At 34.6% G+C, this 13,899-nt stretch overlaps 1 pseudogene; it reads left to right on the forward strand.

Moving 5' to 3' along the window:
• Positions 1–8,587: 8,587 nt before the first annotated feature.
• LOC102153016 lies at positions 8,588–13,699 on the forward strand (annotated as a pseudogene).
• The last annotated feature ends 200 nt before the right edge of the window (positions 13,700–13,899 follow it).

The following is a 13,899-nucleotide window of genomic DNA, read 5'->3' on the forward strand; positions in this document are numbered from 1 at the left end:
AAAAGATAAGTATTATGTGATTCCACTTACCTGAGGTATCTAAAACAGTCGAAGTCATAGAAAGAGAGTAAAATTGTGGTTGTCAGGGGAAGGGAAATGGGAAGTTGGTCAATGTATATACAGTTTCCATTATGCAAGATGAATAAATTCTGTTGGTCTGCTCTCTGATAATGTGCTTACAGTTAACAACATTGTATTGTGCTTTGAAAGATGTGTTAGGAGGGTATATCTCATGGTAACTATTCTTACCTCAATAGAAAACATAAATTAAAGAGGTTTGAACTACTTAGCTAATATTCTAACATTCTAGTTCTATGTTCTCTAATATTTCCCCATTATCATATTATTTTTTTCAAATGGAATTCTTCATCCAGAACATTAATTCTCTATGTACCCCAAGACTCAAGTCAATCAATTAAACAAATCAGTCTGCAAAATTCGTACCATAGGAGAATCTTGTATTCTCAGCATTTTTTTCTCCTGTGGCTTTAATTACCTCTATGGAGGTTATTTGTCAAAGTATAAAGCATACGTGGGGTTGAAGTGCTTAGATTTTATATATTTGTCCATATTTTTAACCAGATACATGACCTTTTTTAACTTCTAAAGGAAATTCCAGATATAATTTACTTAAGTTGGTAAATCAAAGAACAAAATATTAACCAACATTATATTAAGTATGTTAATTTCTAAAAATCTAAATTGATGGAATAGAATTTGTTATTTTTATTTGCTTTCAACTCAAAATTTTAAATTATTGGTTCTTAATTCACCCTAGTCTATCCAGAAAAATCACTTTGCCCATACCACCAAAGATAATGAATGATTATCTCAAAATGAATTTTTTCCAAGTAGCAACCATAGTTGGGGAACTTATTAGAACACCTGTAGTTCCTGGTGGTTATGTATTTAAAGTGCATATTTTTCTACCTAAATAGATTGTAAGCTTTTGGCTGTCATGACCAAATGTTGTATTTCTTCAATATCCTACTGCAGGAATTGGCAAATATTTTTTCAGTAAAGGAGTAAATAATAAATATCTCCAGCTTTGTGGGCTTCCACAATTGCTAAATTCTGCCATTTTATTGCAAAAGCACTGTAGACAATATGTTAACAAATGAATGTGGCCATGTTCCAATAAAGTTTTATCTACAAAAGAAGGAAGTCAGTTTAGCTTGTGGACAAGTTTGCTGATTCTTTCATGTGGGCACACAGTACTGCATGATAAAGATGGACTTAACTGCAAAATCAGCATAAAGTCATATTTGCATTTTAACATTTTTTCCGCTTGTTCTGATTTTCAGCACTCCTGTAACACCATTTGAAGATATTTAGGGTAAAGTTAGCCTTGTCTTGTTACTATAAGCCAAAGCACAGGCTACGGGGTCATGACTTCCTAGACTTGGGATATAGTTTTATTGTTTTTATAATGTAAATGAATCACTATGGAATGCTGAATTAGTCTTGATTTATGAATTATTTGGTTAGATCAATCAGAACTCAGAAAATTATATCAGAAAGTATTCCTATAAAATAATATTAACAAGAAGCTAAAATATACTTTAAAATGATCTAAAATTAACAACACAAGAAGCAGTAGGTGTCAGTGAGGATGTAGAGAAAGGATAACCCTAGGGTACTGTTAGTGGTAATGCAAACTGGTGCAGCCACTCTGGAGAATAGTTTGGAGGTTCCTCAAAAAGTAAAAAATAGAGCTACCCTATGACCCAGAAATTGCACTAATAGCTATTTACCCAAAGGAAACAAAAATACTGATTGGAAGGGATACATTCACCCTGTTGTTTATGGCAGCATTATCAACAATAGCCAAAGTATGGAGACAGCCCAAGTGTCCATTTATTGTTGAATGTATAAAGAATATGTGGTATATATGCACAATGGAATATTACTCAGCCATCAAAAATTAAATCTTGCAGTTTGCAACTATATGGATGGAGCTAGCGTGTATTATGCTAAGTGAAATAAGCCAGAGAAAGAAATGCAATACGATTTCACTGATTTGTGGAACTTAAGAAAGAAAACAGATGAAAATATAAGAAGGGGGAAAGAAAAAAGGAGAAAAGGAAACAAGCCATAAGCTACTCTTAATGACAGAGAACAAACTGAGGGTTGATGGAAGGAGGTGGTTGGGGGATGGGCTCGATGGGTGATAGGGATTCAAGTGGGCACTTGTGATAAACTCTGGTTTATATATAAATGTGATAAACCACTGAATTCTACTTCTAGAACCAATATTGCACAATATTTTAACTAACAAAATTTAAATTAAAAACAGTATTCTTCTACACCATTATAATTTTCAGTGTATTAGAGATATAATTATGTTGTGAGGAGTCTAAACTTTGAAAATAAATATATCCACTGTTCTTATTTTTATTTTGGGGTATTTACTCTTATCTTTACACCATCATTACAAAATATTTGTACTGGATATTGATTACTTGTTTGGAATTCAAATTGTTAGAAAGGATGCTGGAAAGAAATTTCTTGATTCTAGCATGCCTGAGTCACTCAGTTAGTTAAGCACTGGACTCTTGGTTTCAGCTCAGGTAATGATCTCAGGGCAGTGAGATTGAGTCCCATGCTGGGCTCCGGGCTCAGGGAGAGTCTGCTTGAAATTCTTTCTGCCCCTCTTCTTCTGCCTCTCCCCATGCTCTATCTCACATACATACATAAATCTTTAAAAAAGAAAAGAGAAGAAACCTTGATTCTAAGAAAAACAGTTTTTCTTTAATAGAATCTGGGTGGATCTCTTTATCATTGTCTAATATTTTTTTCCTCAGGTCTCTAGAAAATAAATATGGGAATTAACTATTATTTATGATCATTTGAGTTTCAAATAATGATTTAACTTGTGGTGGATTTCAATAACAAAAGGAATTTGTTATAAGAGTATAGGTGTCAGAATTTGCCTTGAATAAAAGGATTGAAATATTAGTAAGATTCTGGATGTTTCTCTCACTTTACCTCTTGCCTCTGTGTCTCTTCCTGAGTGTCTCTTTATCCACTGCATTCACCTTGTTCCCTCGCAGTCTGATTTTTCTTTGTTTGATGTTTATATGACAAACTGTTTACCAAGAGGGATGGTATTTACATGTCTTCAGTTTCATCCACCCAGAAAGATATCAATCCAGAATCCAAGTACACATTCAGATTATCTGAGTTCAGCTCATATCACTTGTCCTAATCAGCTGTAGAAGACTTGGGACCATGACAAAGGCTATCTGTTTCTGATACAAACATGGATGAAACAGGTCAGCAGTCCCCAGATATGGTGACAAAAGGATAGATTGTGCAAATAAATCAAAATCAAAACAAAATAATACATGTTGCCTCAAATAGCATGCATTCTTAAAAAAGAAAGAAAGCAAGACCTTCTAAATCTTTGAAAACTCCAACACAAAAATATGAGTTACAAACCACGATTGCCTCCTGTAAGTACATCCATATATATTATTTATTAGGTGAAGAAATAGCCCATTATTCTGGATAGTTTACTGAAGAATTTCATGAGTGTCTTTGCACATTCCTTCAAAATGATGGTCTAGCTTTCCTCACCTGACTTATTAATATAATGGATAATGTTGCTGCATTTCTGAGCGTGCAAACCTTTTTTGTATTTCTGTGCCAAATCTCATTTGTTAATAAAATGTATTTATTTTAATAAAATATATACTTTTGTTACTGTTTCACTCAGATTTCTGTAATGTGTGTAAGTAAGGTTTCTGTTTCTTGATCTCAAACAAGGGAGATGATTGTATTTTCTGAAGGATTTCACTGGAATATTGGACTCCTCCTGTCCAAGGTTGGCCTTAGTTGTCACCTTAGGTAATAGCATTTGTCTTCATAAGATAGCTCCTTTTTTTGCCACACTTTTTTCACTGTGCTTTAGAGGTACCATTTTCACCTACTTTTGCTTCTGTTTAACAGACCACTGGACCTCCATCTTTTGTTAACCCACATTAGACACAGGATTTGGTCCCTGGGTTCTCATGTGTCTTTCCAGCCTTCTTTAGTAAACTCAACCAGGTCTTTGGTTTCAACTAATTTAGTTATTGAAAATTCCAGAATTTGTGTGTCCAGCATGGTGTTTCCTCATGAATTGTCCATTGCATCTAAGACATCCACTAGTATATGAAGACCATACGTGTTTTCTGTGTTCTTTAAGGCATCTGCATTTCCCTGATGATCAGTGATGCTGAGTATCTTTTTAAATACCTGTTGGGGGATCCCTGGGTGGCGCAGCGGTTTAGCGCCTGCCTTTGACCCAGGGCGCGATCCTGGAGACCCAGGATCGAATCCCACATCGGGCTCCTGGTGCATGGAGTCTGCTTCTCCCTCTGCCTATGTCTCTGCCTCTCTCTCTCTCTCTCTGTGTGACTATCATAAATAAGTAAAAATTAAAAAAAAAAAAGTTCAAATACCTGTTGGGCATTTACGTGTCTTTGTGGGGAAAAAGGGTCTATTCAAATGCTTTGCCCTTTTTAAATTTGAGTATTTTTTTTTCTTTGCTCTTGAGTTGTAGGAGTCCCTTACATGATTTGAATATTAATCCCTTATTAGATGGATGGTTTGGAGTATTTTCTCTCTCATTCTGATTGTTGTCTCTTCACTCCGTTAATTGTTTCCTATGTTGTGCAGATGCTTTTCAGTTTGATGCAAACCCATTAGTCTATTTTTGCTTTTATTGCCTGTAGTTTGGTGTCATAGCCAAAAAAAAAAAAAAAATCAATTGTCTTTACTGATATCAAGGAGCTTTTTCCTGGGGCACCTAGGTGGCTCAGTTGTCTGATTCTTGATCTCAGGTCGGGTGTTAAACTCAGGGTCATGAGTTTGAGCCCCACATTGCCCAGTATGGAGCCTACTTTTAAAAAAGGAAGTTTTTTTCCTATGTTGTCTTCTAGTAGTTCCATAGTTTGATCCAAAAGGAAAATCTCATATATCTGTTTCTTGTGTTATTCCATTGATTATAACTTGAAGACAATCATAAATAACAATGAAAACAATGAGGAATATTGTCTTCCTCCTAGCATGTCATAGACAAGGAAACTGAGGTACAGACAAGTGAATTATGTTTTGATGATCACACTGCCAGTTTGTCATAAGCCAAGAATGAACTCTTTCTTGCTTATTTAGCTCCAAACTATGCTAACTGTAATGCACTCTTTTTTTCTTTTTTATAATACACTTCTTATAAGGGATCACAGACTATGAAAATCACACAAATGCCTGTTTCAGTTTCAAGAAACAGTACAGAGATCTTAGTAAAATTATATGACAGTTTTGCATTTTTATGATCATTAATTTCTAGGCAAGTATAATTCCTCTCATAGTTGATTTATACATTATCTCTATTTATTTGGTTTGAACTATTGTTTTAGGATGAGAGAAATGGTATCAAACATCTATCACTAATGCAAATAAATGTTATAATCCTTTTTAAATTCTACCTTTGAAATTTTACATCAGATAAAAAAATAGATTATTATTATCATATAAATGGCTTCTCAGTCCCCAGTGAGTCTGCCTTACAGCATTTAAGGAGGAAAATGAAAAAACTCACCATTTGGGCAAGCAAGGCTTGTATACAAATAACATACCTACTGATGATTTAGTAGTGGTTTTGATCTCATTGTTTCTTCACATGCCCACTAAGATGATAAAACCTAATTTATTTTTGAGACATTAAAATATTACTAAGACTCTAAAATCTATTTTATCTATGACTCTATAATCTATTTTCCCTATATTTTAAAAGTTTAAATAAAAGTAGCTAAATTAAATAGAAGCCAATTAAACTAAGTACAAGCACTGGCATAGGGGCTGGCAAATATTAGACCTCCAATAAATTGTATACCCTTCGCTTCCCTTCTTTTGAAATTTATCCCAAAATTTTCAAAAGAATAGATTTTTAGTCATTCTGTATCCTGAAAGGTAATAGATACTTAAGAATTCCATTTGCATGGAAGTTTCTGAAGGTAAAGAATTTAACAAACTTTATATTTTCAGTTTGATTCTATAGATCTAAGTAGTTTGGGAAGATTTGATTTTTTAAAAGTTTTTAATCTCTGATTGAGGAATACAAATCATAATGAATGACTACAGAGTAACTGACCTTTACCATATTTCAAATCCCTTAAGCTTTGAATAATTACTGTTCTCAGGGAAAAAATTATCCACTGTAATTATTCAAGTGAAAATTGATTTGGTAACACCTGTGTGAAACTTTATTTTAACAATCTAGGAGTCATATTTGAAAATGTAAGTTATGTTATTCAGCTCCTGGAAAAATGTTTATGTTTCCTTACTTTTTTATTGAAATATAGACGACATACGATTTTATATTAATTTCTGGTTTATAACTTAGTGATTTGACAGTTCTGTGCATTACACATTGCTCACCATTGTATATATAGTTACTATCTGTCACCTTACAAAGTTATTGTGATATTACTGGCTATATTCCCTATGCTGTACTCTTCATCCCCATGACTTATTTATTTTATCACTAGAAGTTTGTATCTTAATCTCCTTCACCTCTTTTTGCCATCAGTGCAAACACTATAGAAAACAACATGGAGATTCCTCAAAAAATTAAAAATAGAAATACCATATGATCTAGTAGTTTTACTGCTAGGTATTTACCCAAAGAAAATAAAAGCATTAATTCAAAAAGAGATATTAACCCTGAGGTTTATTGTAACATTATTTACAATAGTCAAGATACGGAAGCAAGCTGCAAGTTCATAAATGAATGGTTAAAGATGTGTATGTATGTGTGTGTGCATCTGTGTATAATGGAATTTTATTCAGGAAAAATGTTTTAAACAACTCTAGGAAAATAGCCCAAAAGCATGTTACATTTATTGCTAGAACTTATATTGAATGCTACATGAATGACTTAGAATATATCTTGGTAGGAAGATATGAGCAAAGAGAAACCATAAATGAGTTTGAAACTTCCCATACTCTGCCAGAAATTATGGAGTGTAAAAATTGCTGTAGTAAAACCAAAATTACTTTTCATCAAATTATAAATATTTTTAAATAGATTCTATTAATTAGTTAAACATACAAACAATTAGCTAGATACATGGAGCTGTTTTTCAAATTTTAATCATATATTCTATTTGACTAAATTAGCTATCAAATTAAGTTAAAAATGGGTAGTTAGGAATTCTATGGAAATGCTGAAATCTCTTGATAATTTGTTTACAATAGTATGAGCTATATGGTTGTGTGCTATGGGGTACCTTTGAAAAGACTCAGATGAAGACCCTAGCAGGATAATGAATCTCACTAATGGTTTGGCTTCAATAGATGCCTAGTATAACTATATAGAAAACACGACATTATATTTACGTTGATATTTTAAAAAGTGCTTCCAACATATAAAGATTTCCCTGACAGAGTACTTAGGTTAGTATTTACTGCCACTCAAAGACAATTAACTGTTTATTTCTCAGTTCTTCACCAGTAAAGAAACATAGAAATGGTTTCCTTTTTTTTTTTTTTTTTCCTTTGGTACCTTTAATGAGGACAGCCTCTCAGCAGTTTGGCTGTTTTTTTTTTTACCCTCTCAGATATTCTATCTCTAGGCCTTGCCTTTTTTTTTTATAATAAATTTATTTTTTATTGGTGTTCATATTGCCAACATACAGAATAACACCCAGTGCTCATCCCGTCAAGTGCCCCCCTCAGTGCCTGTCACCCATTCACCCCCACCCCCCACCCTCCTCCCCTTCCACCACCCCTAGTTTGTTTCCCAGTTAGGAGTCTTCATGTTCTGTCTCCCTTTCTGATATTTCCCACACACTTCTTCTCCCTTCCCTTATATTCCCTTTCACTATTATTTATATTCCCCAAATGAATGAGAACATATAATGTTTGTCCTTCTCCGATTGACTTACTTCACTGGAAGGTATTATGCTGAGTGAAGTAAAAATGGTTTCCAAATATCTACTAACTTTCTAAATGAAATCAATACATAAACTTGAATGTTCAAGGGGAAAAAAATTTAGTTCTTTGAAATTGCAAAAATATCCCTATCAAATCATTACAAATGTTTGTTTTCAGTTTGCTAAGACATTTTCTTTTCTCTCTTTGTGGCTGGGATAGGAGGGGCGATTTGGAGCTAAGACAATGGGCACCATTCTACAGTATGTATGATCAAACCAATGGGACAGATCTGTGATTCACTTCAGTAATGAGGAAGGACAAGTCAACCTGATAAAAATAATAAAGTGGAAAAGAGAATATTTGAGATAATTTGGCTATAAATAACATTCTGTATCATTTAGAACATTTTGTAAAAATCAAAACTAGTTTTGAATTATGAAAGTTACTGTGGGTGTTTGAGGATGTGTACACAGCTTTACAGAAGGATATGAAGATTTTAAGTTTTGGAAAATAAGGCATCCACAAATACAAATGTTATTTTATTCTGTTACATTAAGAAATATGTATTTCTGAGGCATTGGACTCCACAATCCAAGGAGAAGCAATTATGCCAATTGAAGCTGAAGACTGAGCTTTATGCTTCTACCTTGAGGACAGGGATATGAAAATGGCGGCTGTGGCAGAGTAACGCTGGAATCGTTAAAATTGTTCCTCAAAAACTAAAATAGCAAAACCACACACCCATGATGACACCCACTGCAAGAAGTCAAGAAGCAAGAGCAAGATGCACAAACCCCTGGCATCTCAAGACTTGGATGGTATGAGCATCCCTTCAGAAGGAAAGAGAGGGGGCAAGGTGTTACATTGTGGACATGAGAATTAGAGAACCTCAGAATTGCCATCAGGCATTCCCTGGAACATGGGCAGGACAACTTGAGAAAAATCTACTGAAACTCTAAGTATTTTTTTCATATGGTAAATTGTAGATAATTAGCATGAGTCCATGATTTCAGACAATATGGCTGGAGCAATCTGATGTCTATGAAATCTGCAATATCCTTCTACAGCACTGCCCCATAATGAGGGGAGACTATTTGAAAAGAGAACCTAAATTTATCAGAAGAGGAATGACTGGGGCAAAAACAAGAGTTAGGCATGTTTAAAATGAACAAAGAAAACTGCTAGGAGATTTCAGATGGAAAGGGACCATAATTTAAAGGATTGATGGAAATTACAGGGAGTGCATTAGAGCTGTGAGTCTAGGAAAATTCTTGGAACCCCACTCCTCCTTCCTCAAATGCCACAAAATTAAATGTAGAGAAACAAAAAATAGCACAACACAAATTATCACAGCTGAATCCCATACTCTTATTATTATTTTTTTAAGGATACATTGAAATAGAATATTGACCCTGTGGAAAAATGGAAGCACTCCAAAAATGAGATGGCAAAGAATAGATGGAAACAAGCCACGTGTTTCCAAACATGCAAAAATAAATTAAAAAATGATAAAAGGTTTAAAACAATAGCATACATCTAAAATAGAAAAACTCCATCCAAAATGAGGTGATAGTACGTAGAAAAATATGTGAAATAAATGAATAACAATGTTCACCTAGGCATACAAAGTATTTCTTTAGACAGAACAATCAAAGGGAGAAAAGCTTTTATTTTTTTTTTAAATTTTTATTTATTTATGATAGTCACACAGAGAGAGAGAGAGAGAGGCAGAGACATAGGCAGAAGGAGAAGCAGGCTCCATGCACTGGGAGCCCGACGTGGGATTCGATCCTGGGTCTCAGGATCGCGCCCTGGGCCAAAGGCAGGCACCGAACCGCTGCGCCACCCAGGGATCCCGAGAAAAGCTTTTAAAATAAAGAAGAAATAAAGAGCTAAAAGAGAACCAAGAAAAAGTGACTGGTATAGAATGTGTGTAAAGACTGTCCAATTGATCTACAACAAATGACTTCAAAAACCAAAGTAATGAAACAAAAGTTGAGAAATAATTAAAATTTCTTAAAAGCAGTATATACTGTCAGCAAAACCCCACTCAATTATAAGGACTGTACCTCACCAACATTCTACCCACATCTAAGACATTATTATAAAAGATGTACCATAAAATTTTTAAAAAAAAGAATATTCATTGTTTAATTATTTTGTTTTTTTCAGATATTTTAGTTTGTTGTAGTTGACACGTAGGAACTTTTCCTCAAGAGGAATCCTGTGGAATCCTTCTTTTTTGCTTTCCAATATCTTTAACTCTTCCATGAAATTTGTTGCCAAATACTGGCCCTTCGTTTTCCATAATTCTGGCATGTTTAGTTTTAGATTTTTTTTTTTTCCAAAACAAACCTGACTCCTCCCAGCACACTCCAGCCTCTGGGGAACCATTCACTCACTAAGTGTAGCACTGAATTTCCCTCTATACTGGTCATACTGCAGGGAAGAAACAGTGTCCCAACCCTTGCGAGTCTCTTGACTATGGTTGACATGTTCTTATTTTTAACTCACTCTACAATTATTTGTGTCTTTCCAGACATTATGATTTCCTCTGATGTGTCTGAGATAGCCAGCTACTGGCAGCCAAAGATACTTCTACTTGGGACATTTTGCACAAAGAGAAAGAAGCCAGGTTCTGGTTTCAAAAACACTTGGGCTTAAACTTCATCTCTGGCTCATACTAAACATAGAACTTAAGTAAAGAACTTAATCTTTCTAAGCCTTATTTCCTCAGCTGTAAGAGGGCTTTAATGATATTTTACTCCATGGTTTATTGTGGGGATTAATGGGCCAGTATGTGAAAGTGCTTTGTAAACTCCAAGTGCCCTGCAGGTTTAAGGCTACAGGACCACTGAAAACATCAAATTCAGCGTGTCTGGTATGGAATTCCAACTAGCAGACACTCAGAAAGCATTTATGAGATGCCTGTGAGCCACTGAGCCAGGGCCGGCTGTTGCCTTTCCTCCTAACTATACCAGCATGGCTCAGAGTTTGTCCAGAGTGCTTCCTCTGCCTACCTTCTGCATTTGCAAAATTTCAGTGTCACTTGAACTCATTTTTTTTTTTTCCTAATCGTCTATAGCCAGTCAGTGTCCTTCTGGCTTTCTGCTGTTTTCTTTCTAAAGTTTCTGAATCTCTTTCATCATTTCCTTTCTTACACCTATATTTATTTAAGGAAACAAAAAATATATGACTTGAGCATTGTACAAGTATTTGTGAAAATTGACCCATTGTGTTTAAAATTAAAGGAACATAGTTTAAGTACGCATTTCCACCAAAAAGGTGCTAGCAACTGTAGAGTGACTTCAACAAATTGATGGGAAGTAGGCAGTACAACAAGTGTACAGTGCTTTTAGTGTCAAAAGTCTATGACACAATGAGACAGTTAGGAAATTTATACATAGAATTATTGATATATACATGTATTCACATATATAAATTTATATATTTTATAAATATTAATTTATATAAATATTATTTATTTGTATATGTAAATATATATAGTGCCTATATATTTGAATAAATATTAGATATATATAAATTATATATAGATATATAATTAGTATATATTATATATAAATATATATGTTTATATATTTGTATATGCTAGATATATAAATAAATAAGATAAATATAATAAGTAATAAATTTACTATATTTATATATACTAAGTACATGTGAATATATCTAATTTGTATATATTTACATTTTATATATTCACATGCCCAGAGCTTTTATCTATCTATATATATATATTTATATATTTATATATTTTGGAAAAGAGTACCCAAAGAACTTTCCAAAGATGGAGTCCTGCTAGAATGGTTCCCAGGGCATCTTCATTCTCTGTATATCAGAGTCTGGAGTTAATAGGAGCGACAGAATTAGAATAATAATAAAAATAATAAAAAAAACAGTAGCAGCAGGATTAGTCTACAGTTGTTTTTGTTGTTGTTGTTGTTTTTAAGACAACAAAGATGTCTGAGTTCCTTCTGACTGAAATGTGGAAGTTAGCCTGGCTCAAGCCACCTTGAAAAGGTCATAGTGTAGGGAAAGATAAATTAACAAGACTGTCCCCTGGGAGAAATAGAGAAAATGGTCAAGAACTATACATAGATAAGTATCAGGCCTAAATAATTTCACAGCATGTTCTATCAATTATTTAAGAAATACAGTAAAATAGAATTCACTTACTATAGCAAATGAAAATCTAGGAATAAACATAACATGACATGTGCAATATTTACATAAAGAAACTTTAAAATATACTTTTCCTGTCAGGGAAGCATGAGAACAGAGAGAAAATTTTAAAAAAGAGATTTCAGTTTTTATTATTTATTATTAATTAATTAATTAATTAATTAAGATTTTATTTACTTATTCATAAGAGACACAGAGAGAAAGAGAGAGGAAAAGACACAGGCAGAGGAAGAAGAAGCAAGTTCCATGCAGAGAGCCCGACATGGGACTCGATCCTTGGTCTCTAGGATCACACCGTGGGCTGAAGGTGGCAATAAACCGCTAAGCCACCCAGGCTGCCTGGGGTTTCAGTTTTTAAAAATGAGATTATGATTATGTTGATATCAAAAATAGCTCAAAATCGTACTGAATGGGTTAATATCATTTTCTGAAGCCATCTCTTCCCATTCTCCAGGTGATGGCAAGGCATTTTAGATCATTGCAGAGGGCAATGGAAATAATCTCTTCCATGGTTCAGTGAGTTCAAATCGCTTCACAGGGAAAAACAGCAGCAGAATGGAGAGAGAAACATTACTTCAGATCCCAAAACAACAAGACCTTTGGAAAAGTCAACAAAATACACACATACGAAACCCTCAGCTCTGTCAGGAAAGTGAAAGACACTGGAGTCCTCTCCAGAGGCAACCAATGGAACTATCACAGTGACTATAGTCCTTCTGACCTTAGCAAGAAACCTTCTGAAACTCATGCTCCATTTGAATCTAAAGCCAAAGAAAATTTCCTTTCAGGGGAAGATGTTGACTTCCTTGACTTGGAAAATCTTTTTTCTCAAACCAATGTGGAATGGACAAAAGAGACACCTCAGAAGAGTGCTTTTCTCTCAACCCAGAAGAGTTAAGGAAAGCTAAGTCATGGACAATAGTTATGCTAAAGAAACACATTTGCAATCATCCCTGAAATTTTCAGAGATAGTGCTGAACTGAACGGAGCCTTAGAAACTTGTGAGAAGCAAGACATGGGCAAGCAGTCTAGTTCCCAGGAAGCCACATAGAAAACATATGGAAGGTATGTGAAGATCTAGATAAGGTTAAACTCATTGAGTATTACCTTAATAAGAACAAAGAAGGGTCACAGTTATCTTAAAAGTTAAATGCTGGCAAAAATATTGAGCAGTGGGAATACATGTCACCCTTTCTCTTCCTCAGGTAGACAATCCCTCCACTGAAGGCAGTAAAGAGCCAGATAAACCTGAGTGAGAGAGTGCCCTCCCACTGCAACAGGCCTTTTCTACAGAAGCAAATAGGAATAAAGCTTTTCAAGACAGCTCTTCAGAATCTTCTCTGGACAAAAATACAAAGGCGCACAAATGGATAGTAAGTCTGAAATTCAATGACGTCTACTAAAGAGAATTCAAGTATCCATCGAAAATATCTTTCTTCAAAAGGAGAAAAAAAGCAAGATTCCACCCATGTCCCTGTGCAGTACAGCAAGAATACCAAGGAGAAAATTCTTTGCCACTCACACTGCAGCCATAGTCCAGCAGTATGGCCAATGAAGAAAGCAGCCAGAGTACTAGTTGGCTGTTCCTCTGGAGATCTCATGTCAGCAGCTATCTGATATATAAGAAGATATCCTGTGCCATACCCCTGGAAAAGGTGCGTAGTCTTGGCCTGTCCTGCTCTTGTCAGTGGCATAACGAGCCACAGAATCAAGCAGTGATGAATGAGAATTCCTAAACATAGTGTGCCCTGGACTGAGATTCTTTATCCATTTGAA

Source organism: Canis lupus, chromosome 22 (genome assembly GCF_011100685.1).
Source record: "Canis lupus familiaris isolate Mischka breed German Shepherd chromosome 22, alternate assembly UU_Cfam_GSD_1.0, whole genome shotgun sequence".
In the NCBI taxonomy this organism is placed as follows: domain Eukaryota; kingdom Metazoa; phylum Chordata; class Mammalia; order Carnivora; family Canidae; genus Canis; species Canis lupus.